The 24,529-nt window shown below is 40.7% G+C and overlaps 1 long non-coding RNA gene across 2 annotated transcripts; it reads right to left on the bottom strand.

The window, feature by feature from the left end:
• Positions 1 to 15,852: 15,852 nt before the first annotated feature.
• LOC121822232 (uncharacterized) lies at positions 15,853 to 22,410 on the bottom strand. 2 transcript variants are annotated; one of them, XR_006063232.2, is made up of 3 exons: positions 22,227 to 22,410; positions 19,152 to 19,486; positions 15,853 to 18,542 (listed from the first exon to the last, which is right to left on the bottom strand). It is a non-coding gene; the product is annotated as an uncharacterized LOC121822232 (long non-coding RNA). The 2 variants fall into 2 exon arrangements; XR_013044604.1 differs by lacking the exon at positions 22,227 to 22,410 and adding an exon at positions 21,800 to 22,080.
• Positions 22,411 to 24,529: the final 2,119 nt, after the last annotated feature.

Below are 24,529 nucleotides of genomic sequence, written 5' to 3'. Positions count from 1 at the left end.
CAATGTGATGTTTTCATATGTGTCTATATTATGGAATGATCAAATCAAGCTAATTATCATATCTACTACCTCACATATTTAATCATCTCTGTAATGAGGACATTTAAAATCTACTCTCTTGGCAGGTTTCAAGTGCCTTTTTTTCATTGTTAATTACAGCCAGTTGTCATGTTGTGCAGTAGATCCCTAGAACTTCTTTCTGTTTAACTGATACTCATCCACTTTGCCCAGGGTCTCCCCATCACTATCCCTCCCTCTCTTCCAAGTGCCTGCCAATCACTATTCTGTTATGCTTCTCTGGATTCACAGAAGCTTTCCCATATAAGTAGGAGCACATGATATTTGTATTGCTGTGCCTAGGTTGTTCTTTAATGTCTTTAGGTTCATCCATGTTTGTGAAAACAGCAGTATTTATTTTCTGTTCCTGAAAGTATTAATATGTTACATTAATACACGTGCCACATTTAAAAATTCCATCCATCTGCTGATGGACCCTTAGGTTGTTCCCATGTCTTGGGATCATGCTACAGTGAGCCCAGGAGTTCAGACATTGATTTGGAATGCTGATTTCAGTTCCTCTTGGTGTATACTACGTTACATGGTAACTCGATTTTTCATTTTTTTTTGTTTGTTTTTTATTTTTTTTAGAAACTTCTGTAACATCTTCCAATTTGGGTGTATTGTTTTCACCACCCACAGTGTAGGAGCATTTTCTTGTCTCCACATCCTCAACAATGCTTATCTTTCATCTTTTTAATAAAGTTATCTAACAAATGTGAGGGCAAGCCCACAAAGGTTTTGTTTGCATTTCTCTAACGATCAGACTTTTCCCCACATAAATGTTGGTTACCTGTATGTCCCCTTTGAGAACTATCCATTCAAGTCCTCCATCCATTTCTTCAGGTGAAATATCACCTAAATTGATTTGCATATGTGGAACTACCCTTCTAATTCAGAGATAAACGCCATCTGATCATGTGAACGGTTATCTTTTAGTCACTTCATTCTATCCAGCTCACCAATAAAAACATCGCACAGCTGTTTAAGTCACTCAAGCCTTTGCCTGGTCTAAATCTCTAAATCTCTCTGTACATACTGGTGAACATCTGTAGAGCTAGAATGGCAGTGCGAAGCAAGGGAGCTTCCCTTATGGCTTGACACTTTCACTAGCACTTACATTTCTATTCACTACCCGACACACACACACACACACACACACACACACACACAAACACACACACACACACACAGAGAGAGAGAGAGAGAGAGAGAGAGAGAGAGAGAGAGAGAGAGAGAGAGAGAATAAAATATTGAGTTGAAACTACAAAGGGTTAGTGTTATTTGCACTTTCGTGATCCGTGTGCCGTTTTGCCTGCATGCCTTTCTTCATCATCAGCTGACATTATTCTTGGTCTCCGTTATACATTTTATGCTATTCCTACGCTTACAGCTATTTACATAGATGCATATATACATTTTAGGCTAGGAATCACATATCAAGAAGAATATGGGATTTTTTTTCATTCTGAATTTAGATCAACTTGATTAATATTATACTTTCTAAGCTCAACCATTTTGCTTTAGATTTCATGATTTTATTTTTTTACATTTTGTATATGTACCACATTTTCATTATTTATTCTTCTGCTGATGGGCATCTAGGTTGGTTACATTTCCTTGCTGTTGTAAATAGAGTTGCAATATAGATGAATATGAAAATATCTCTGTGGTAGTATATGGAATTCTTTGGGTCTATGCCTAGGAGTGGAATAGCTGGATCATAATGAATTATCATTTTGATGTAATGTGGCATTCAGCTTGCTAGTATTTTATTGAGGGGTTTTATGTCTATGTTCAGCAAAGATAGTCTCCTACAAAAATCTTTTCTTGTAGTGTTTCTATTGGGCTGTTCTATCCAGATACGAAGTGTTTTGGTAGGAGCTTACGTTTTTGGTTCTCTTGAACATATACATAATAAGGAAATTTCAAGGTCATATGATGATTCACTATTCAAAAATTTGAGGAACCACTATATTCTTTTCCACCACGACTGCCTTTTTTTTTTTTCAACACTCCTACTAAATTTTGCAATGATGCTCACTAGTTCTTAATGATTTTTCAAATTAATTTTATTACTTATATGTCTGTGACTGGGTGTGTGTACATGGGTTCAGTGCCTATGGATGCCAGAGGCATTCCCTCTCCTGCAGACAGAGTTAAAGGCGTTTGTAAACCACCTGAATTTAGTGTTAGGAATTGAACTCAGGTCCTCTGCAAGAGCAGTGCTTGCTCTTAACCACTCAGCTGTTTCTCCAGTGGACCTCTCCCAGCTTTTAAGTCAGAATTTCTAGGGCATAGAATCTGATTGCACCATTGCATTCACAGGGGTGGGTTCCATTTGGGTAAGAGAGGTATCCTCCTCAATCTAGCTTCAGATAGGGCTGGGTAGTGAGACATGTAAGAAAAACCCAAGGTGTAACAGTTCTCAGAGATGGGTGATCTAGGCATTTGCTATTTCCACCTTCTAGGCTAACTTCCCTCTCTCCCCTAGCATATCAGCTTATATGGAATAGTTATGAATATAGAAATGGTTACTTGGTGACAGCGTTTTTTTCCAAGACAGAGTGTTATGTAATCCTAGCTGTCCTGTAACTCACTCTGTAGACCAGGCTGGCCCTGAACTCACAGAGATCCACCTGCCCCTACCTCCTGAGTGCTAGGGCTAAAGGCATGCACCACCACCACCAGGCAACAGTGTATTATTTTAAAACAGAACTCACTCTTGAACTTTTCTTTAAGACAAGGTAGAAGACTCTCTAGAGACTAATAAAGTAACATGCTCAGTATGGATAGATATTTCTTACATCAAATCCGTGAGGCAAATGAAAATTCCAACCCAATTTGGAGCTCATAACTGACTGTGAGATCATAAAGCAAGCTGGTGATCATCCTGGAATTAGCATTTGGAAGCTGAGCACTTCTGACTGAATTCTCAGGCCACTTGTTGGATAAAACCTTAATTACTGTCCTTGGTTATTTTTGGATCCAGATCCCCATTCTTTATTCACCCCTTTGTGGAATTTGTATACCAAACCACACATATACTTTCCAAAATGAGTAGCTTTAAAACAAAACAAAGCAATCCAGAATGCAGTTAAACCCGTCTGTTTTCTTTTCTACACTAACTTATTTGTTGTCCTAAAGCCCCCAACAGTCCTCAAAGAGACGCAGTTATAGGAAAAAAAACTGATTATAAAGAAGATATTTTAGGGTCATTGAGATTTATTCACCCTACATGCAAAGTCTGGTATGTAAAGTGTGCAGTAGCCTGTGATCACCTGGGCATAAAACATTGCTCACATTTGAGAGGCTAATCATGAAGTCTGCGCATGAGGAGAATAGTAAGCAAAGGATTCCCACTACAAGGGCTAACCATCAGGAGCTTAAGATATTGAGGTGGAAATGAGGCTGACTGCACAGCATTTTAACTGTGCATTTCTCTGGAGCTTGCCTCCTAGTATTAAGACTCTCAAAAATTATTGATTTGAATCCAAATGCAGAAAAGGATTTATTAACATTTACCTCATTTTATGTGAAAGTCATGATAAATATACATCAATAAACCCCCGAACCCGTGTGTGTGTGTGTGTGTGTGTGTGTGTGTGTGTGTGTGTGAGAGAGAGAGAGAGAGAGAGAGAGAGAGAGAGAGACTAAGTAATAGATGTAGAGATCTGAGTATGGATATGTTAATGAAGAATAATAAACTATAGCTAATTGTTATTTACTTCATATTGCTTTTGATAATTTTGATTTAGTCTACATAATGACATTAATTTACAACCATGTGAGGTTAGGAAGCCCAATCCTCGTGGCACAGCAGGTCAAATGTTAAGTGAGTCTGCTTTCCAGATTATGGATTGTGGACCATGTTGCTCCTTCCTCACTTCCATTTCAAGAGAGACTCCAGACACAGCAGGTGACACTGATGGATGGTCCTTACCTGGCTCTTTATTGAAACCTCACATTGTACACAGGAAAGGTAAGATAGTTCATGTCTCAGTCAGGAGTAGACAGCTAACAGGTCAATAGGAACTCAACCTGAAATTGCTGTCACAGCAGCTTGTTAGAGCTTTTGGCTTTGATGTACAGCTACACCACTTTGTAATTCAGCAAGCGCGATGCTTAGGGACTATTCCATTAGGTGCAGCTGTAACCAGAAGTCAGATCCAAGCCCAGCTCCTGCTGGAGCTATGACCTTGGAAAGATTTCTCAACGCTGCTAAGATTATTTCTTCATTTGTTAGAACAGTAGTGTGGGTGTGGGACTTTCCTAACCCTGGTTGACCAGAAAGTCCTTTAAGAAAGAAAAGAAAAGGTATTTTCAACAAAATAAAGCTGGACAGATTAGAATTCTCTTGGGGGCATTTTTCTCTGTGGGATGGGAAAAGTGGGAGATGAGGACTAACAGATCAGAAGCAGGTGTTACATAGTTTGATTCGCTTGCTGTCACCGAGGCTGGTGTTATTTTTCTCCCTTTGTGGATGAGCTAACAAGCTCAAAGATGAGTTACTGTTGGTTGGTACTCAGTAGAGACAAAGCTTGAAGAACTATGACTGGAAGTAATTTCCACCCCCGATGTCCAGCCTACTCTATTTTTTTTTTCTACAAGAATAGCCCATCTCCTCTCTGTACTACTGTTGCTTCTTGTGGGATGCTGGCCAAAAGAAACCTCTAGCTTTGCAGAGTCGTGAGGACTCAGTGAGTTAGTCAGTGCTAGTGCCTGGTCAGGTGTAGGCAAAGAAACAGTGCCTCGTCCATGCTGCTGACTCCACAGTGCTCCCTAAGTTCAAGCTGTGCCTGGAGGCTTCCCTTCTCCCTTCCACGGGAAGAATGAGAAAATGTCATGGCATATTATCTTTCCATTTTTACTGACATTCAAACATTATTGGAAAACACCCTTAAATATCTTCCAAGCCATGCTCCTGAGCAAGTTCTCTGAGGGAAAGATTCCTCCTCAGTGAAGGGCAAGAATGCACCCTGAATTTATGCTTGGTGACAGATGACTCAGGGCGGGGCATTCTGACATCATTGGTCATTTTATCTGCATTTTCTTTATAGCTGAAAGGCTCGGTGCCATTATTTTCTTCTAGTGCCCATTATCAATTGCACTTAATATACATCAGTTAATGAGATGTTAATAAAGTCTGTGAAATAATATTATTTTACTTTAAGAGGGTGATTTGAATCCACACACTTCAATCCCCTTCCTTCCACTCAACTCATTAGAAATGTTCAAGGACATATTAAACATATTTCTGAATAACTTGAGAACAGAAAATGATGCCAATGTCAGGCCAGAAGCTAGAAGAGCTTTGTAGAAAACACAGTTAAAATAAAACTAGACTTAGGGGTCTCGCCACATATATCATAATAAGAAAATAATATGATATTTTCTTAATTTGTATTTAGAGTTTGTGTGCATGTGTGTGTGAGTTGAATTGTGTCAAAAGATATTTAAATCTTTTCTCCCAGTGTCTGTGCATGTAGCCTTATTTGGGATTAAGATCTTTGTGTATTCAGTCACACTGAAGTCTGGATGAGGGGGGACTCTCAACCAGTGAGAGATGCCTGTGGCAATGCAATATTCTGAAAATATCTCATACAATGTAAGAGACTGTAACTTTTGCTGGACCTTATAGCCAAAGTCAATAACATACCTAAGGTCACTTGAGACTTAAGACTGCCAGCCTACTGTGTACTCAAATCTGCCTTTAAGAAAATATAATCCACCCGACTTCCTTGGATTTCCCATGTAATCAACTTTTACAACTCAAGCTAACACATGCTGTGACCTTGAGTTATGTATCGCCCATGCCACTGACCCAGAGTAATGCATGTGTGTCTTTTACCAAAAGCAGAAAATACAGTCATTGAAAGTGTAGAAACTGATGACATGACCTCTCCAAAGTATGGTTGAGAGGAAGGTTTTTCATGTAGGGCTGAGGGAGAGAACAGCCAGAGGCATCTGGAAGAGCCCAGAGCAGAGAGAGAAAGTAGTAGACTGAACATGACCGGCAGACTGGTCTTGGCCATGAGAAGAGAGAGAGGAGAGATGAGGTCAACATGTGCCTTGATATGCTAATAGGCACCACAGACAGTCGTTTGTCTCCTGCTCCTTTAGACCTGCCAGAAAGCAACTTCCTAAAATCTACCATACAGGTTAAAAGCCATCACTTATGGATATTGGTTGGTAAACAGTGATGTTTGTGGCTGGGGTCACCTGGGATCAGTTGGAGCCAGTGACTCCATCCCTTGTAAGAATCTGTTAAAGATTTCTGTCAAGTCCCCCAGTCCTTCCCCATGTGCTTGCTATGTTGTTCAAAAGATACTAAGTGAAGTCTTTTGTTAGAGACAGACAGACACAGTCATACCACCCACAAACAGACACACATGGGGATAGACACACACAGATGCAAGGCCAAACAGGTTCACCAAAGAGTCTTCAGGGAGGCCCAGATTCGGACTCTTACAACAGACAGATATGACGGAAGACACAGGGAACAAGTAGAAAATTCGAATCTGAACATGTTCTTGGTTAAATGGCTCTAAAGGGCAGTGCTTTACTTCTTTCCTTAATGCAACATATGCATTATTGGCAACTTAGACTTAATCACTAATGTGTTATAATTCACATAGGTGCTCTTAGGAGAAATAGAAAATTTAGAGATTAATATAGCTATAAGCCAAGGCATGCCAAGAACTCTTGGCAGCTACCAGGAGGTTAGTGGGGCAAGGAAAAATTTTTTGCTTGGTGTCATCAAGGGAGTATGATGCACAGAATCCTTCATTATGGCCTGCCAGCCCCTGGAGCTTTGGTTCTCAACCTGTGGGTCATGACCCCTTTTGGGGGGTTGAGCAACCCTTTCTCCTGCACACCAGATATTTGCATTAAGATTCACAACAGTAGTAAAATCACAGTTGTGAAGTAGCAACGAAAATAATTTTATGGTTGGGGTCCCCACAACATGAGGAACTTTATTAAAGGGTCACGTCATGAGGAATGTTGAGAACCACTGGGCTAGAGCCATCATTTAAAATCACGGGGTTGTGGTAATTTGCGACAACAACTCTAGGAAACAAAGACGAGTTTGATTGGAAAAGTCAGGAAGTGAGTTCAGGGAAGTATTGACCCACCTGCAGTTAGCAGAGCCCCAGATAATTCCCCAAGCTCGTGTGGGTGAACCCTGTAAATGGCCAAAGGAAGTTGGCTCTGGACTGCACATGGAGCAGCTGGGTATGACCTGCAATGTCAAGTGAATTGGAGCCATTATCACAGCGGGTTCCCGCTGAGCCTGGAGAGAGGGCTGGCGCAGGAAATTGTAGCACATGCAGGAAAGCCCAGGAGTTCACTTCATTGCATAAGTTTTCTCCTGACTTCAGGGTACGAACTAAACTGACAATGTTGTAAAAATAAAAACTATAAAAACATGAAACATTCTTCTCTCCTTTCTCTGAAGCTAAGCAGTTTAACTGGGAAAACTCATATAATTCTGTTAAGCCATATCTTAAATCCGGAGACAGGAAAAATGTAGACATTAACTCATTAAAACGCACATTTTATTGGGTACTTCCTATGTGCTAGGGATCAGGCCCAGGATAAAGCTTTTATTCAGAGGTAATGGTGAGTTCAATTTTCCTGTTTGGGATTCTTCAGCTTGGGATATATAATAGGTTCTAGACCAATATAGCAAAACCCTGTCTTTAAAACCAAACTGAATCAAACAACAACAAATTTTATTTAAAATGTTATGAATCCATTCCCTGAGGACTCTGCTCTTGGGGCAGACCCAGCTTAGCGCTTTCCCTCAGATACTCTCAGGTTTCCCTTCTAGGCATCTCCATTCCTTCATGTCAGCCACCCATACCCAGAAACACTTTCTACCAGGGACCCCCAGAGGCCACACTAGGCAGGGACTCAGGTAGTTGATTTCCCCCTCAGTCCATCATTATCAATCTCTGCATTCCCATTTTCAGTCTCGTAGCCTTATGCTTGCAGGTGCCTCTCCTCACACCCAAATTCCACTCACTGGAGACTCTACCCTTGGAGCAAACCCAGGGTCCCCCTGGTGCTTTCATCCTTGTCCCCCCAGACACATTTATTATTTGTCCTATGGCAGCCGAATTTCAGGAGCCCTCTCCTCCTGTCATACCTTCATCCCCGAAGGACCCTGACTCTCGGTGTGTTGTAGATGTAACCAACCGTCTTATTAAATAAGAAACACAGGACCAATGTAAAAGAGAAAGCCAAGAGGTCAGAGCTCAGAGCTAAAATCTCACCCTTCCTCCTGCGTGCTCCTAGCTTCCTGAAAGAGAGCTATTTCCTGTCTGTCCGTCTTTTCATAGTCTTTTGTTCTGCCTTCTCATTGGTTGTAAACCCAAACACGTGACTGCCTCATCACTGTCTGTATGTATAGCCCCCCAGGTCTTAAAGGCATATGTTTCCAATGCTGGCTGTATCCCTGAACACACAGAGATCTATGGGATTAAAGGCGTGCACCACGACTGCCACACTCTGTCTATGGCTCTAATAGCTCTGACCCCCGGGCAACTTTATTTATTACCATACAATCAAAATCACATTTCAGTACAATTAGAATACCACCACAGTGTGTACTAAATTCTTGTAGTCTTTGGCATAGCCCCTCTCAGCCTTTTCACCTAGGATGCCTCTACTCCTCTCTACCACTTACCAATAAGCACCCTACCAGGGACCACAGACCAACACACACATGTATAAGATCCTGATAGAGCAACAGCAACCAAAGAATAGAATGCCCACCCAACAAGACCAGATATCAAAACCTAGAAACACCTCAGTCATTGTAACTCCAGAGGCCTGGACTCCAACGTTAAAACACAAACATGAACAGCCAAGACAAATTGCCTCTGCTAGAACTCAGTAACCTTTTTACAGTAGGCCCCGAGAAATGTAATACTTCTGACATAGAAGACAAGGATTTCAAAATGGCAATTATGAATATGATCAAGGACCTTAGAGGATATGAATAAATCCCTTAATGAAGTCCATGAAAACACAAACAGTTGAATGAAATAAGGAAAACAGTTGAAAACATGAAAGTAGAATTTAGCAAAGAAATAGAATCACTAAAGAACACCCAAACTAAAATAAAACTGGAAATGAAAACTTTAGGTTGTCAAAAACCTCACCAACAGATTACAAGATATGGAAGAGAGAATCTCAGGTGCTGTGTACAAGGTAGAAGAAATGGATTCCTCAGTGAAAGAAAATGTTAAATGTAAAAAATCCAGGCAATATCTAGGAAATCAGGGACACCATGAAAAGACCAAATCTATGAATAATAGGGATAGAAGCAGGAGAAGAAAGCTAGGTCAAAGGCACAGAAAATATTTTTAACAAATCAATGAAGAAAATTTCCCCAACCTAAAGGAGGAGGCGCCTGTCAAGGTGTAAGAGACATATTGACTTTGTTAGGTTACTATTGCTATGATAAAACACCATGACCAAAGCAACTTGGGGAGAAAAGGGTTTATTGGCTTATGCTTCCACATCACTGTTTGTTATCAAAGAAAATCAGGACAGAAACTCAGGGCAGGAACCTGGAGGCAGGAGCTTGTGCAGAGGCCATGGAGGGGTGCTGCTTACTGACTTGCTTCTCCTGGCATGCTCAGCCTGCTTTCTTACAGAACCCAGGACCACCAGCCTAGCGGTGGCCTTTTCTACAATGGACTGGGTCCTCCCACATCAATCACTAATTAAGAAAATACCCTACAGGCTTGTCTGCAACCTGATGTCGTGGAGACATTTTTCTTGATTGAGGCTTTCTGCTCTATAATGACTCTAGCTTGTGTCAAGTTGACATAAAACTAGCCAATACAAATACAAACACCAAATAGACAAGACCAGAAAATAAACACATATAATAACCAAAAAACTAAACATACAGAATAAAGAAAGGATATTAAAAGTTGTAAGGGAAAAAAATCAAATAACATATAAAGGCAGACCCATCAGAGCAACTCTCCATTTCTCACTGGAGACTCTGAAAGCCAGAAAGGACTGGATGGATGTTATTTCATCCATTCCAGGTGCAATCCCAGACTACTATATCTAGCAAAACCATCCATCACAGTAAGTGGAGAAAGGAAAACATTTTACAATAAAACCAAATGTAAGCAGTATTATATACCAATCCAGCTTTACAGAAGGCACTAGAATGAAAACTTCAGTCTGGATAAATTAAACACACTCAAGAAGACACAAAGAATAAACTCCAGATCAATAAATCAAAAGAGGAGGAAAATAAAAACACACCACCACAACATAATAACAGGAATCAATAAACACTGCTCATTGATAACTCTAAATATCAATGGTCTCAACTTCCTAACAAAAAGACACAAGCTAACAGATTAGATTAGAAAACTAGATCTATCTTTCTGCGACATCCAAGAAACACACCTTAATATCAAGGATCGACATCACTTCACAGTAAAAGGATGAGAAAGGTATTCCAAGCAAATGGACCCAAGAAGCAAGCAGGTGTAGCTATTTTAATGTCTGACAAAATGAACTTCAAACCAAAACTAATCAGAAGAGATAGAGAAGTACACCACTTACTCATCAAAGGAAAAATCCACCAAGAGGATTTTGCAATTCTAAATATCCATGCACCAAATACTAGGGCACCCAAGTTAAACAGCTAAAATTACATATTGACCCTCACACAGTGATAGTGAGTGATACAACAGCTCACTACTAAATGAAAAATGGGTCAATAGAAATTAAAATTGTTTAGAAATGAATGAAAATGAAAACACAATATACACAAACCTATGAGACAATGAAGGCAGTTTTAAGCGGCAAGTTCATAGCACTAAATGACTACATTAAAAAAAAACTGAAGAGATCACATATTAGCACCTTAATGGCACATCTGAAAGCTGTAGAACAACAAGAAATAATACTCAAAAGGAATAGACAGATAGATTGCCAAAGGCCTTTACTGCATCTACTGAGACTATCATGTAGTTTTAGTCTTTCAGCCTGTTTATGTGGTAGATTGCATTCATCAATATAGATATTTTGAACCATCCCTGCATCTCTGTAATGAAATCCACTTAATCATGGTGGATAATCCTTTTGATGTGTTCTTGGATTCAGTTTGCTAGTATTTTATTGAAAATTTTTACCCAAAGGAGGGATTCATTGATATGTACAACCTACCAAAGTTAAATTAAGATCAGGTAAGTGATTTGGACAGACTCATGACCCCCGAGTGGAATAGAAGCAGAAGTCAAATTCTCCCAACCAAAAAAGTTCAGGGTCCTATGAATTCAGTGCAGAAATCTACCAGATTTTCAAAGAAGAATTAATGCCAATACTCCTCAAATTATTCCACAAGTTAGAAACTGAAGGGACATTTCTGATTCATTTTACAAGTCCACCTAAACCACACAAAGATGGTACAAAGAAAGAAAAGTACAGATTATTATTCTGTTATGAACAAAATATTAGCAAACCAAATCCAAGAACACATGAAAAAGATTATCTACCATGATCAAGTGAGCTTCATCACAGATATGCAGGCATAGTTCAAAATATGTATATCCATAAATGCAACCTACCACATAAACAGACTGAAAGACAAAAACCACAGGATCATCTCAGTAGATACAGTAAAGGTCATCCCTTCGTGATTAAGGTCCTGAAGAGATCGGGGGATACATACTTCAACATAATCAAGGCAATTTACAGCAAGCCCATGGCTAACATCATCCTAAATGGAGATAAACTCAAAGAATTTCCACTAAAATCAGGAATAAGACAAGGATACCTACTCTCTCCATACTTATTCAATATGGTACTTACCTAGGTAAAGCAATATGTTAACTGATACAAAGGGGATACAAAAAGGAAAGGAAGAAGTCAAAGAATCTACTTGCAAGTGATACAGTTTTATCCATAAATGACACTAAAAACTACACCTGGAAACTTCGACAGCTGATAAACACTTTTAGCAAAGTAGCAGGATACAAAATTAACACACAAAAATCAGACTGAGAAAGAAATCATGGAAACAAAAGCTTTCATAGTATCCTTAAAATAATATCTTGGGGTAATTTTAACCAAGCAAATAAAAGACTTGTACAATAAAAACATTAAAACATCAAAGAAAGTGGTTGGGGATTTAGCTCAGTGGTAAAGCGCTTGCCTAGCAAGCGCAAGGCCCTGGGTTCAGTCCTCAGCTCCGGAAAAGAAAAATCAAAGAAAGAAATCAAAGAAAACATCTGAAGATGGAAAGATTTCCCATGCTCATGCATCAGTAGAATTAATATAGTAAAAATGACCATCTTACCAAAAGCAATCCATAGATTCAACACAATCCCCATCAAAATTCCAACCCAATTCATGTTAGAAATTAAAAACACTACTTTCAGCTTCAGATGTATTGTTGTTTGTTTTAACTCTTTTGAGGGGCCCACCACTCAGCTCCCAAATAAATCACTCATGAAGGCTTATTATTTATTATAAATGCCTGACCTTATCCTGGCTTGTTTCTTGCCAGATTTCCTTAACTTTAAATAATCCCATCTACCTTTTGCCTCTGGAATTTTCCTATTACCTTACTTCTGTAAATCTTCCTCTTACTCCGTGGCTTGCCCCGTGTTTCCTCCTCCTTCTCTCACTCCTCCTTTTTCTCTGGCTACTTCTTTTTTCTCCTCTCAGATTTCTCCTTCTATATATTCTCTCTGTCTGCCAGCCCTGCCTATCCTTTCTCCTGCCTTGCTATTGGCCATTCAGTTCTTTATTAGACCATCAAGTGTTCTAGACAGGCACAGTAATGCAGCTTTACAGAGCTAAACAAATGCAACATAAACAAAAGTAACACACCTTAAAATAATATTCTACAACACAGATGGAAACAAAAACTCAGGATAGCTAAAAAAAACAAACCTGAATAATAATGGAAGTGCTGGAGGTGTTACCATCCAAGAATTCAAGTTGTACTACAGAGCTGTAGTAACAAAACAGCATGGTGTTGACATAAAAACAGACATCTTGGCAAATGGAGTTGAAGACCCAGACATAAATCCACACACTTTTGGACACCTGATTTTTGACAAAGAAGCCAAAAATACATGCTGGGGAAAAAAAGACAGCAGCTTTAACAAATGGTACTGGTTAAACTGGATGGCTGTATATAGAAGAATGCAAATAAATCTATATTAACCACCCTGCACAAAACTCATCTCCAAATGGATCAAGTGCCTACACATAAGGCCAGATACCCTGAATCTGCTAGAAGGGAGAGCGAGGAATAACTGAATATATTGGTACCGAAAAAGTGTCCTCTAGAGAGGACACTGATAGCACAGGCACTAAGATCAAAAGTTAGTAAGTGGGACCTCATGAAACTGAAGGCTTCTGTATAGCAAAGGACACCATCATCTAGACCAGTGGTTCTCAACATGTGGTCTTGACTCCTTTGGGGCATCAAATGACCCTTTCACAAGGGTCTCACATCAGATATCCTGCATATTAAATATTTACATTATGATTCATAACAATAGCAAAATTACAGTTACAAAGAAGCAACAAAAATAATTTCTTGTTGAAGGTCACCACAACATGAGGAACTGTACTAAAGGGTCACACCATTAGGAAGATTGAGAACCACTGATTTGGACCAAGTGGCAGGCTACAGAAAGGGCAAAGGTCTTTACCAATTATACGTCTCATGGAGGGTTAGTGCCTAAAGTATATAAAGAACCCCCCCCCCAAAAAAACCCTGGACATTAAGAAAACAAATAGCCCAATTAAAAATGGGATACAGGAGTAAGCCGAGAGTCCTCAAAAGATGAAACACTAATGGCTGAGAAACGCTTAAAGGACTGTTCAACATCCTTAGTCGTCAGGGAAATGCAAATCGAAACTACTTTGAGATTTTTATCTTACAAAGTCAGAATGTCCAAGCTCAGTAAAACAAGTGACAGCTCATGCTGTGAGGACTTGGGGAAAGAGGGACACTTATTGCTGGTGGGAAGGCAAACATGAAGGGACGCCATGGAAATCGGTGTGGCAGTTCCTCAGGAAGCTGGGTATGTCTCAAGATCTATACCATTCTATACCTGAAGCACTTTACTTCCTACTATAGAGATACTTACTCATCCATGTTCATTGCTGCTCTGTTCATAATGGCCAGAAACTAGAAATAGCCTCGGTGTCTATCAGCTGATTGTATGGATAATGAAAATGTGATGCATTTACATAATGAAATATTACTCAATCTGTTTAAAAAAATCCAGAATTATGAAATGTGCAAGTAAATGAATGGCGGTAGAAAGAAAAGCAACCTAAGGTAACCCAGACCTCCAAAGACAAATAGTGAATGTTTTCTCTTATATGTGGATGTTAGCATTTCAGCCTTCAATAGCTGTACTACAATCTATGTGCCACAGAGCTCAGATATGGAGTAAGGGACTTGGGGGAAGGGATGATCTCCGAAGAAAAGGGAAGTAGAATGTATTGTTTTGAAGTGACAGGGAAGACTGAATGGGATGACTAAATGGAGAGGGGGAAGAAAGAGAGGGGAAGGGAAGGAATATGGGGAGGGACTACTAACATTAAGGACCAACTGAAAGGCCATATGGAAAATTCCCACTGTAGAAGCTTCCTAAAATACATACATTTATGAAAGAAATCTAAAAGGCATCACCAAAAAAACAGGGGAGATCATACTCCAACTAGACATCTTATGCCACCAAGTAAAACCTCTAGTGCCAAAAACAACATTTACATATTTCATCAAATATGTAGAATTCAGTCTGGTACCTAACTAGAGCTTTTACTCCTACTGACTAGCATTGATAGTACTGGAAAGTACTCGACATGCTACCAGAGGGGAAAGGTAAACATCAAGCCCACTAAAACCCCTGTATCTACCATGGTGCATCTACCTACAAGATAAGCTGGTACAGCAGTGGCACAAACATTGTGGGAGTAATCAACCACTTTCTGACTGAATTTAAGGCCCATTCCATGAAATCAAATCCATGCCTGGCACTGCTTGGGTAGCCGTGAACCTGAGACCCAATAGGCCATAGACCTAGGGGAAAACAAAGTACTATTGTTCTGTTGAAGGAACATAGCAATAAAATGTCTCCCAATACATTCAACTCTACCCATAGGTCAGTTCCTCACTCAGCCATCATTGGAAAAGCTCCTTGCAGTAGATGGGAACTGACAGTGTCCCATAGATGGACAATGTGCAGAGAGTGAGAGATTTTGGAACACTCTGTCCTAAATGGGATGTCTTCACCAAACCCTCCCTTCAGAGCTGAGGGAACTATGCAGAAGAGGGAGCAGAAAGGTTGTCAGAGCCAGAGGGGATGGATAAGTCCAAGGGAAGTGTCTTCCAGGCACAACAGGACTGACCCACATACGAACTTGCGGAGACCAGGGCAGCATGGTCAGGGCCTGCCCAGGTCCAAGCCAGATGAGGTCCCAGAACTGAGAGGGGGTGTGGGCACGGCCCCCACTCCCAACCAAGAAGCTATTTGCACTTAACACCTGCTTGCGAAGGAAAACTTAGTTTTCTCCAATGGAATGTCACTGGGTATATAAGCCACACTTCAGGGCAGGGTTCATGCCCTGGATTAGATGACCAGAACAAAATGAACTCAACTATATTCTTGTAGACTTTGTGTTTCAAATGACTTTGTTTGGGCATTTTTTGTTTTATTGTTCTTTTGTTTGTATATTTTAGTGTCTTGGCATTTTTATTTGGTTGGTTTTTTTTTTTTTTTTTTTAAAGAGGGATAGAAAGAAAGGGTGTGGGGTTGTGACAGAGGGGAGGCAGGGAGAATCTGGGAAAAGTTGGGTGAGGGGAAAAGTATGACCAGAATATACTGTATGAAAAAATTTTTATAAAAAATAATTTTAGTAAAAGGTACATTGATAGATCAAGAGAGATGGCTCATCGGTTTAAAGTACTTGTTGCTCTTGTAGATGACCTGTGTTCAGTTCCCTACACCCACATGGTGGCTCACAAACACCAATAACTCTAGTTCCAGGGGATACAATACCTTCTTCTGACCTCTATGGACACCAAGCATTCACATAGTGTGCATACATGCAGGCAAAATACTTGTACACATAAAATAAAAGAAATAAAAGGTACAAGTTTAGAAGGATTGCTAAATAGGGAAGAACCACTAAGCCTGAGAAATATTTCAATAAATATTTGAATAATTAAAAAAAGGAAGCCAGAGGTTATAACTTCTGATATGAACTTACTCAAAGAACATAAAAAGAGAAATGGGAGATTTACCAATTCTTTTTAATACTTCAATACAAGATTAGGGAGGACATTCAATTTATGAAAATAGAACACTCTGAGGGTGGGAAATATTGCCATAAGAACAAAAATAGAATCCTTAAATTAAAATTTTAAATAAAGGCTGCAAAGAGAAAATTGAATCCTGAAGTAAATTGAATTGGTGAATTAGAGGATGAGGTTGAAAAATTGTCCCAGAACACAGAAAAATATATGCCAACATGATCATACGTGTGTGAAACAAAGACACATAGAGATTAGATCCAGCAGATCTACACCAGTTTAATAAAAGCTCCAAAAGAGGAGAACAGCCACAGAGAAGGTAACAACAACAATAATAATAAAAATAACAGGGGAAAAAGTCCTAAGCTTCAAAAGCTCTGATACCTACTAGCTATCAAGTAAAATTAGGGTAGACTCCCACACTGAGCTCAGTGCGCTTTTCTTTCTGCACTCAGGCAAAGCCAAAAAGTAAACAAAACATTATCTAGAAAGGGGAGCATGTAAGTGTTTCAGCTCACTGCCTTTTTACCACATGAAGTGCTAGAAGATAAAGAGAATAAAAAGAAAAAATGAGAGGAAAAAATGTCACTCAATTTATTTGGGACGTGGAGATGTAGCTCAGTTGGTAGGATACTAGCCTAGCATGCAAGAAGGCCTGGAGTTCAGTACCCAGCGCTACACTGGGCAGGTTGGCACACCCCTGAAATTCTGGCACTTGGGGTGGAAGCAGGAGGCTCTGAGCTTGAAAGTCATAGTTGGCTACCTGGTGAATTTGAAGCTAGCCTGGGATATAGGAGGTATCTATCCTCAGAAACTCAAGAACTCATGAGATTTTCCTCTTCCAGGGAAAAATTCCTTGTAGAAGCCTGATAACAGTCAAGAAGGAAAACAAAACAATCAATCAGTCATACAAATTGGAAGAGGCCAGTGCACTACAGAAGATTTTCAAAGGATGAACCCATAACAGTATTACTGTTAAAACAATTTCTACTAACATTGTAAGTATTATAAAACTCAGCAAATGTTTGGCTACCATGAATGAACCCTATATATCAGCAATAAAAGTCTTCTCTAAAAAAATGAAACAAAGATATACTTTAGAGACAATTTGAAGAAAAGCTAGATGGCAGAAGTGAAAATAGAAAGAGAAGAAAAAAAGATTTCAACCTCATTGGTAACCAGAAAATAAAAATTAAAGACATGCCAATTTGCAGTCTATCAATCTGAGTGTTGAAGATCAGTATGTGTGACATTACCAAGGTATTGGTGGCCAAGGAAACAGAAACTCAGTCTATTGGTAGGACTTTAAATTAGTATTAATACTATGAGGAATTCAGCAATAATGGACCAAGTTGAGTACTTCTGCTTCTGCATACCCAAAACGTGTTTGCACCCGCACCCTAGCATTGATTGCAATAGCAAAAAGTTAGAAGCAACCTATGTGTTCATCAAAAGACAAACACTAGTGAAACACACAATTGAATGATATATATATGTTACAATTAGTGACTTACATTTGTGATTCAAGCTTAGTCAGGGGTCAGCAGATTCTGGGATGGTATGTACACCATGCATCCATGTATAGTTTACTGGCTCAAAGCCATCCAGGCATTTATATGAACTGTGTGGATCTATATAAGCAGCTAATAACTGTGGTGGTATCGTGTTCCCCAAAATATTGTGCACCCTAATAAACTTATCTGGGGTCAGAGAACAGAACAGCCACTAGATACAGAGGCTAGAAAATGGTGGCACTCACACCTTTAATCCTAGCCTTCTGGAGTCATGGATCTCTGTGAGTTCAAGGCCACACTGGAAATAGCCAGGCATGGTGACTCATGCCTTTAATCCCAAGAAGTGAGCCTTTAATCCCAGGAAGTGATGTCAGAAAGCAGAACGTTATATAAAGTGTGGGAACCAGGAACTAGAGCTGGTTAAGCTTTTGGGCTGGTTAAGCTTTTAGGCTTTTGAGCAACAGTTCAGCTGAGATTCATTCTGGATGAGGACTGAGGAGGCTTCCAGTCTGAGGAAACAGGATCAGCTGAGGAATTGGTGAGGTGAGGTGGCTGTGGCTTGTTCTGTTTCTCTGATCTTCCAGCGTTCACCCCAACACCCTGTTGTCAGATTTGTTTTTACTAATAAGTCCTTCTCAGAATTCATGCTACAAATAACAATGAGAAATGAGAGTTAGAAAGAGATATATGGAATTTGTAGCAGTCATTGCTTCAGGGAAGATGGGCTGGGGAGCTTTGGGAATGTGTATTGTAACATGGCACTTCATCCTCACAACACCCCCCTTTATTAAAATCTAAATCACACAGAAGGCTAACATTCATTAATTCTGAAGAGTGGGCATCTGGGTGTTTATTTTGTCACAGTATTTTATTTAAACCCTTTCATACATACCCCAAAGTGGAATAAATATCTAACCTTATGTTCTTATAGCAAGGGTTCTCCTGGAAGACTGACTGATGGGTTTCTGGAGGGAAGGCAAGAAGTCCATAAAACTTCTGAAATGCTATTTGCGACTGGCTGTACCTGTGCTTTGTTTGGGGCATGGATACGACTCTATCTCTTTAAAAAGTACTTAGCTGCGGTTTTGATTTGCTCAGTAGTTGAAAGGTACTATTGGTATTTAGTGGTTGGGCCCAGAGATTCTGAACACACTACAAAATGCACTCCCACCTCCACACAGGAAAGAGTTGACCAACTCCAAATGCCAATTACAAGCTAGGAATTGTGTTCTATAGAGAATAATGCAAAAACTCACCAGTTGTTGTTTAGATACATAGACATGTTCTTTTCTTTATGTAACAGGAAGTCGGGGAGCGGCTGGCACTGGCTCGGTGTCTCAAGGCTGTCAGGATCCAGCTCACCATGTTCCTGATTGCCTTTCCCTTGGTCTCATAATGGATGCTGAAGCTTCAAGGTATCAATTCCGGTGTCCAAACAAATCAAATAAGGACTGCACTAGGAAAGAGTAATTCTGTGTTTCCAAAAGACTTTTCTGGAAACTCCCAGTAGACTTTCACTCAGGTGTTACCACGCCACAAAGCCTTCCTTGCCCGTTGCAAGAATTTAGTTTGGGGCTTTGTAATCTTGATACTAGAAGAAAGGGAAGGGTTTGGAATGAGTGTTGAGTAAATCAACTCACATCGTTTGCTGCAAAAGTGAATAGATTAATTTTATACAAAAAAAAATTAAAAAGCAGTTTTATCAAGGAAAATACCACTTTGTATTTAAATCAAAGGGAATTTTGATGTAGGAGATTGATTACATGTGCCAGATGACTAGAGAAACTAACCGGAACATAGGGAGGCAGCCTGAGTACTGCAGCCTCTTTAAGAGTCCATCTTGCTGGAAAGACAAAGGGAGAAAGTAGTTATTAGGGTCACTTGGATGCAGCTGGAACCAGGACAGAGCGAGCATCAGGAGCTGGAGCCAAGGAGGAACTGCAGCAGAGACTGGGGGCGGGCAGGGAGAGAAGGCTGGCTTCTCCTTTTCTTCATGGGTTTCTTCCACGGCTAAACTCACCTGGAAGCTAGCCGATTCAGTCCGAAAGAGCCCCTCTCAGATGTAGAACTGACAAGAGGGGGACAAGAGATTGGCAGGAGAGAGAACAGGTCCAAGAGCAAGGTGACCAGGTCAAAAACAAAGCCTGTTTCCATGCTAAGACAGGGAAGGTGGGCAACGAGAGTGAGCTGTGAGCGACCAAGTTAGTATCGGGCGATGACGTAGAACTCAAGGCGAAGAGCATTAAACAAGATGAAAGATGTTCACTTGCCTCCTTCTGCCCTCCCTCCCTCCTCCCCTCCCTTCCCTCCCTCCTCTTTCTTCCTCTCTTCTTTTCTTATTGCTAATAGGTGCAGTGCACAATGGAGAATTCAATTTTTTTTTTTAGCTATAAAGAGAAATTCAGTATCAACAGAGGTGACTTGGATCCCTTTGCCAGATCAAGCCAGCGAGAGTAAATAAGGACATGCAGCAATAGTTCACATTAAGACATACGACAGCAGCCAAAGCCAGAGTCAGAGTTCACCACAGCTGTGAGTGCTGCTGCTAGTCCACAAGACAAATGAAAGTAGATGGAGTCTATTATGGCTTCCACTCAAGAGGACATAAAAAACCAATATAACCTTAGGAAAGCAAAAGAGAAGAATCAATAAAAATAAAAACAGAAATCAATATGTTTAAAAGAAGAGGGGAACTGATAAATTTACCAAGGTCCCATTTCAAAAAGATCAATAAAAGACAAAAACTACAGGAAAATCTCAAAAAAAAAAAAAAAAAAAAAAAAGAGTCAAAGGCTGGCAAGATGGCTCAGTGGGTAAAAGCACTTGGTGTCAGGCCCAATGGCCTGAGTTTGGTCCCAGAACCTCCACGGTGGGAGGAGGGAAGCAGCTCTTGTCAGTTATTTTTTAGCTTCTACACATGTACTATGGACAGATGCATATAAACACCACCTCCACACACACCCCCACACACAGAGACACACCCACACTGACACACACACACACACACACACACACACACACACGCTGACACATACATACAAACACACACACACTTTGACACACACACTGACATACACACACATTGACACACACACAAACACACACACACACTGACACACACACAGACACACAGAGACAGACCCACACTGACACACACAGACACACAAACACACATGCAGACACACCTACACACAGACACACACACATACTGATAACAGCTTTGAAAATGAAGCCAGAGACAGTTTGAAAAATTGAGGGAATAAAAAACCCTAAATACATTAAGTAAATGCCAGCTAAGAGACAGCTAAAGGCACTTTGTGGCCAAGCCTGACAGCCTGAGTTTGATCCCTGGACTCCCATGGTAGACAGGAGAAAATCGGCTCTTGCAAATTTTGCTCTGACTTCCACACTCATGCTGTGGCATTTGAGCTCACCCCATAAATAAAATTCCAAAAATTTCTTTTACAAAAGAACTAAATAATAATATGGTCACAGATATTATATCAAATCTATTGTAAGAGCCATGCTATGTGTGACTTAAATCACTTGAAAATATCCATTATGAGGATTTTTTTTTTTGGAGTGGAACAGAAAAATTATAAAATTGGAAGAGGGCTTATTACAATTCATGAGGTCTGGAAATTACACTGTGTCATGGAATCAATATTAATAACATATGAATCATTTCTCCTATATGGCATACATCTCATCTATCAGTAAATTTAATTTACCAATCTCTTTTCCCTATTATAATCTATACTTCCTGAGGGCAAGGACCTTTCACAACTCCAATATATAGCTAAAGATATACCCTGGGTGCTCAAGGGATGGATATTGAAAAAAGACCCCTCCCTCTTTCTGCACTTCCTCCCATCTTTCCTTTCTTTCTTCAACATTCTCTCACCGAATAGTCAGAAGCAAGATCCATTCAGCTTAGAACGGAGAGCACCCTATTGTCCTTCTTTATGTCCTATCTGTGAATAGATACTGTATTCCTGTGAAGGACACATGACTGGCAGGCTCCAGTGTAGTACCCACAGAGGGATCTTCTGCAAGCCATGCTGCTTATCAAGAGCTGCCCCAAGCCGGTGACTCACAGAATGGCCCAGCAGGCTCTCGCTGTTGCTAGGAAACCGTGGTTCCCATGTGGAACTCAGCACCACACTTGCAGGTTGTCCCTGATAACTTAGAGGAAATGAAGAGCTGTCAGAAAAGGTAGAGGAAAAACAAAAGCTAGAATGAAGACTGTAATGTGGTACATCTATGGGGATTCGAGACAGAAGTGGTGAAGATATGTTGGCATCATCAACAAAAGCCACTTTTGTGCTTACCACGTCTGACGTAAAAATCAACGAGAACCGGACCCATTTGTAGAGTCTTGGAACTTTGGCCATGGAAGGCTTTGGGAAGTGACATAAAGTTCTCACGCTCTGGACCCCAGTCCACACTCTGATTTGGATCATTTTGGCTTCCTAGCCAATTGACTTTTGCAAGTTGGTGCCTACCATGGTCCCCAGCATACTGGGACCCGTCACAATTGACCCGTCACAATTCAGTGTGGGCCAGGTACACAGAGGAAACAGGGCAAGGAAACAGCGATGGGTTTCAGACTTGACTTGTACCAAAATTCGACGGAGGGTTTCTTAAATGCACACTGGAGCACTTGACCCTCAGAATTTCTGATTCAGGGGGTGGGGGAGGGGAGTGAAAGTGTATATTCTTAATTAGGTTTCCAGGTAACTGGATACTGCTGTCCAGTGGCCACCCTTTAGGAGTCTGCCTAGCCTATTAAGACTTAAAGGAATTGGCAGGTCAGATAACTGGTAAAGAACCAGGTCCAAGGGATGGTAGTGGTAGTGGGCTCAGACCCAGGCTCCCTGAATTGAATACCAGCACCTTTTCCACTACAAAATGCTCTCCAAGCAACGCCTCTTTAAAAATCCTCCAAGACACTCCAGATGGCTGCCAACAGGGGTGGTCCTACCCAGCGAATGCCAAGTTGCTAAATCCAACCCTGATAGCGACAGCTTAGAAAATGAAGCCAGAGACAGTTTGCAAAAGCCTTTGTGTTCTTCCCAGCATCGTCTCTCATATTTCTAAATACTGTAGATAGAACAGGAAGCGTGTTGAGGATGAGCAGACACAGTGAAGCAGGGATCTGCCACATCTCCAAAGAGGCATGCCTCCAATTCTGTGCTGCAAGCCAGGACTGCTGGCAGGAAGCCCCATCTGCTTTGGACTCAAACCATGAAGCAGTCCCCTCTTGTCCGCCCCCTGACTTCCAGCCTCGTGTGTGCTGAGATGGCCTCAGAGATATATTTAAAATGTAAAATATACACATGCCTACCACTTTTGCTAAAATATGGGCTTCATTACCATTCCGGATCATTGTAAGCTTCAGGTCACAGCTCTTCTTATTCAAAAACTGGGCGTGATAGTACATGCCAATAATTCTAGTACTTGGGAAACTGGGGCAGGAGGATGGAGAGTTCAAGACCACTCTGGGCTACATAGAGGGCTAGTCTAGGTTACGTAGTAAAGCTCCAGGTCAGCCTGGCCTACAGAATGAGACCTTGTCTCAAAACAAAACAAAATTTCAGTCAGTCAAACAGCATTTTGTCCACAAAGTGTGGCTAAAAGCAAAATGAGGGTACATATCGAGTTGTCCTGGGCTCAACTAGTCTCCTCTTTGACCCTGTCAAGACTGTCCAAGGATCACTCTTCCCCACCCCCCTTGATGAAATTACTCTTTATTTACCTCTGGGAATCTTAGCTAAGCTATGAGATGAGAGATCTGAGGGCTTGTTTGCCACAAGCCTTTTAGTTTTAATAAAAAGATGTTTGAAGATTAAAGAAACCTCTGATGCTTGAGAAAAAAATTCTAATGAAGTGTGGGTGTGATGGGGGGGGTGGGGGAAGAATCACTGGCATCCAGGATCTTTCTTGGGAGTCTCTGTGTGAACCTCCCAGGTGGCCATACTTTGTCTCCTGCTCAAGCAAAAGCTTGCCCTGTGCCCAGTTCACACTGAAAGCCTGGGGTTTTACAAACCTACTTGTACCTACAATAGTCTCTTCTCACAAGAGCTCTGTGTCCACTAGGTGGCGTTCAGATAGAGCTGGTGGACCAGTTTGTACTCGACAGCTTAAAGTTGCTGAGGACAATGAACTGGGATTGGGGAGGGTCTCCTTCCTCTCAGATTTGTTCATATACTCGAAGAATGGACTCTCTCTCTCTCTCTCTCTCTCTCTCTCTCTCTCTCTCTCTCTCTCTCTCTGTCTCTCTCTCTCTCTCTCTCTCTCTTTCTCTCTCTCTCTCTGTATGTGTGTATGTGACTACTGTTGACTCAGTGCAGCAATATGTGACATTTCACTTGTGTATGCCACTTTGAAGTTCCCAGTGTGCTTCACATTATCCTCTTTAAGCTCATTTCTTGGATTTGTAGAAATTTTCATTTCCATTCATTTATGGCATAACAGAGGTTTAAATATATCAGCTAGAAAGAAGCTAAGTTAGAATTGGAAAGTAAGTCCTGATTTTGGATTCCAAGAACATATGTCATCAAAACCAGTAAACCAGGGAGGTAGCATAGAGGAGATAGAAGCTGGCTGATTGGGTGGGCAGAGAGGCCTTTGG

The sequence above is a fragment of the Peromyscus maniculatus genome, chromosome 14, assembly GCF_049852395.1.
Source record: "Peromyscus maniculatus bairdii isolate BWxNUB_F1_BW_parent chromosome 14, HU_Pman_BW_mat_3.1, whole genome shotgun sequence".
NCBI lineage: Eukaryota > Metazoa > Chordata > Mammalia > Rodentia > Cricetidae > Peromyscus > Peromyscus maniculatus.
Note: the sequence above shows the minus strand (reverse complement) of the source record. Positions and strands in the feature narration are given on the sequence as shown.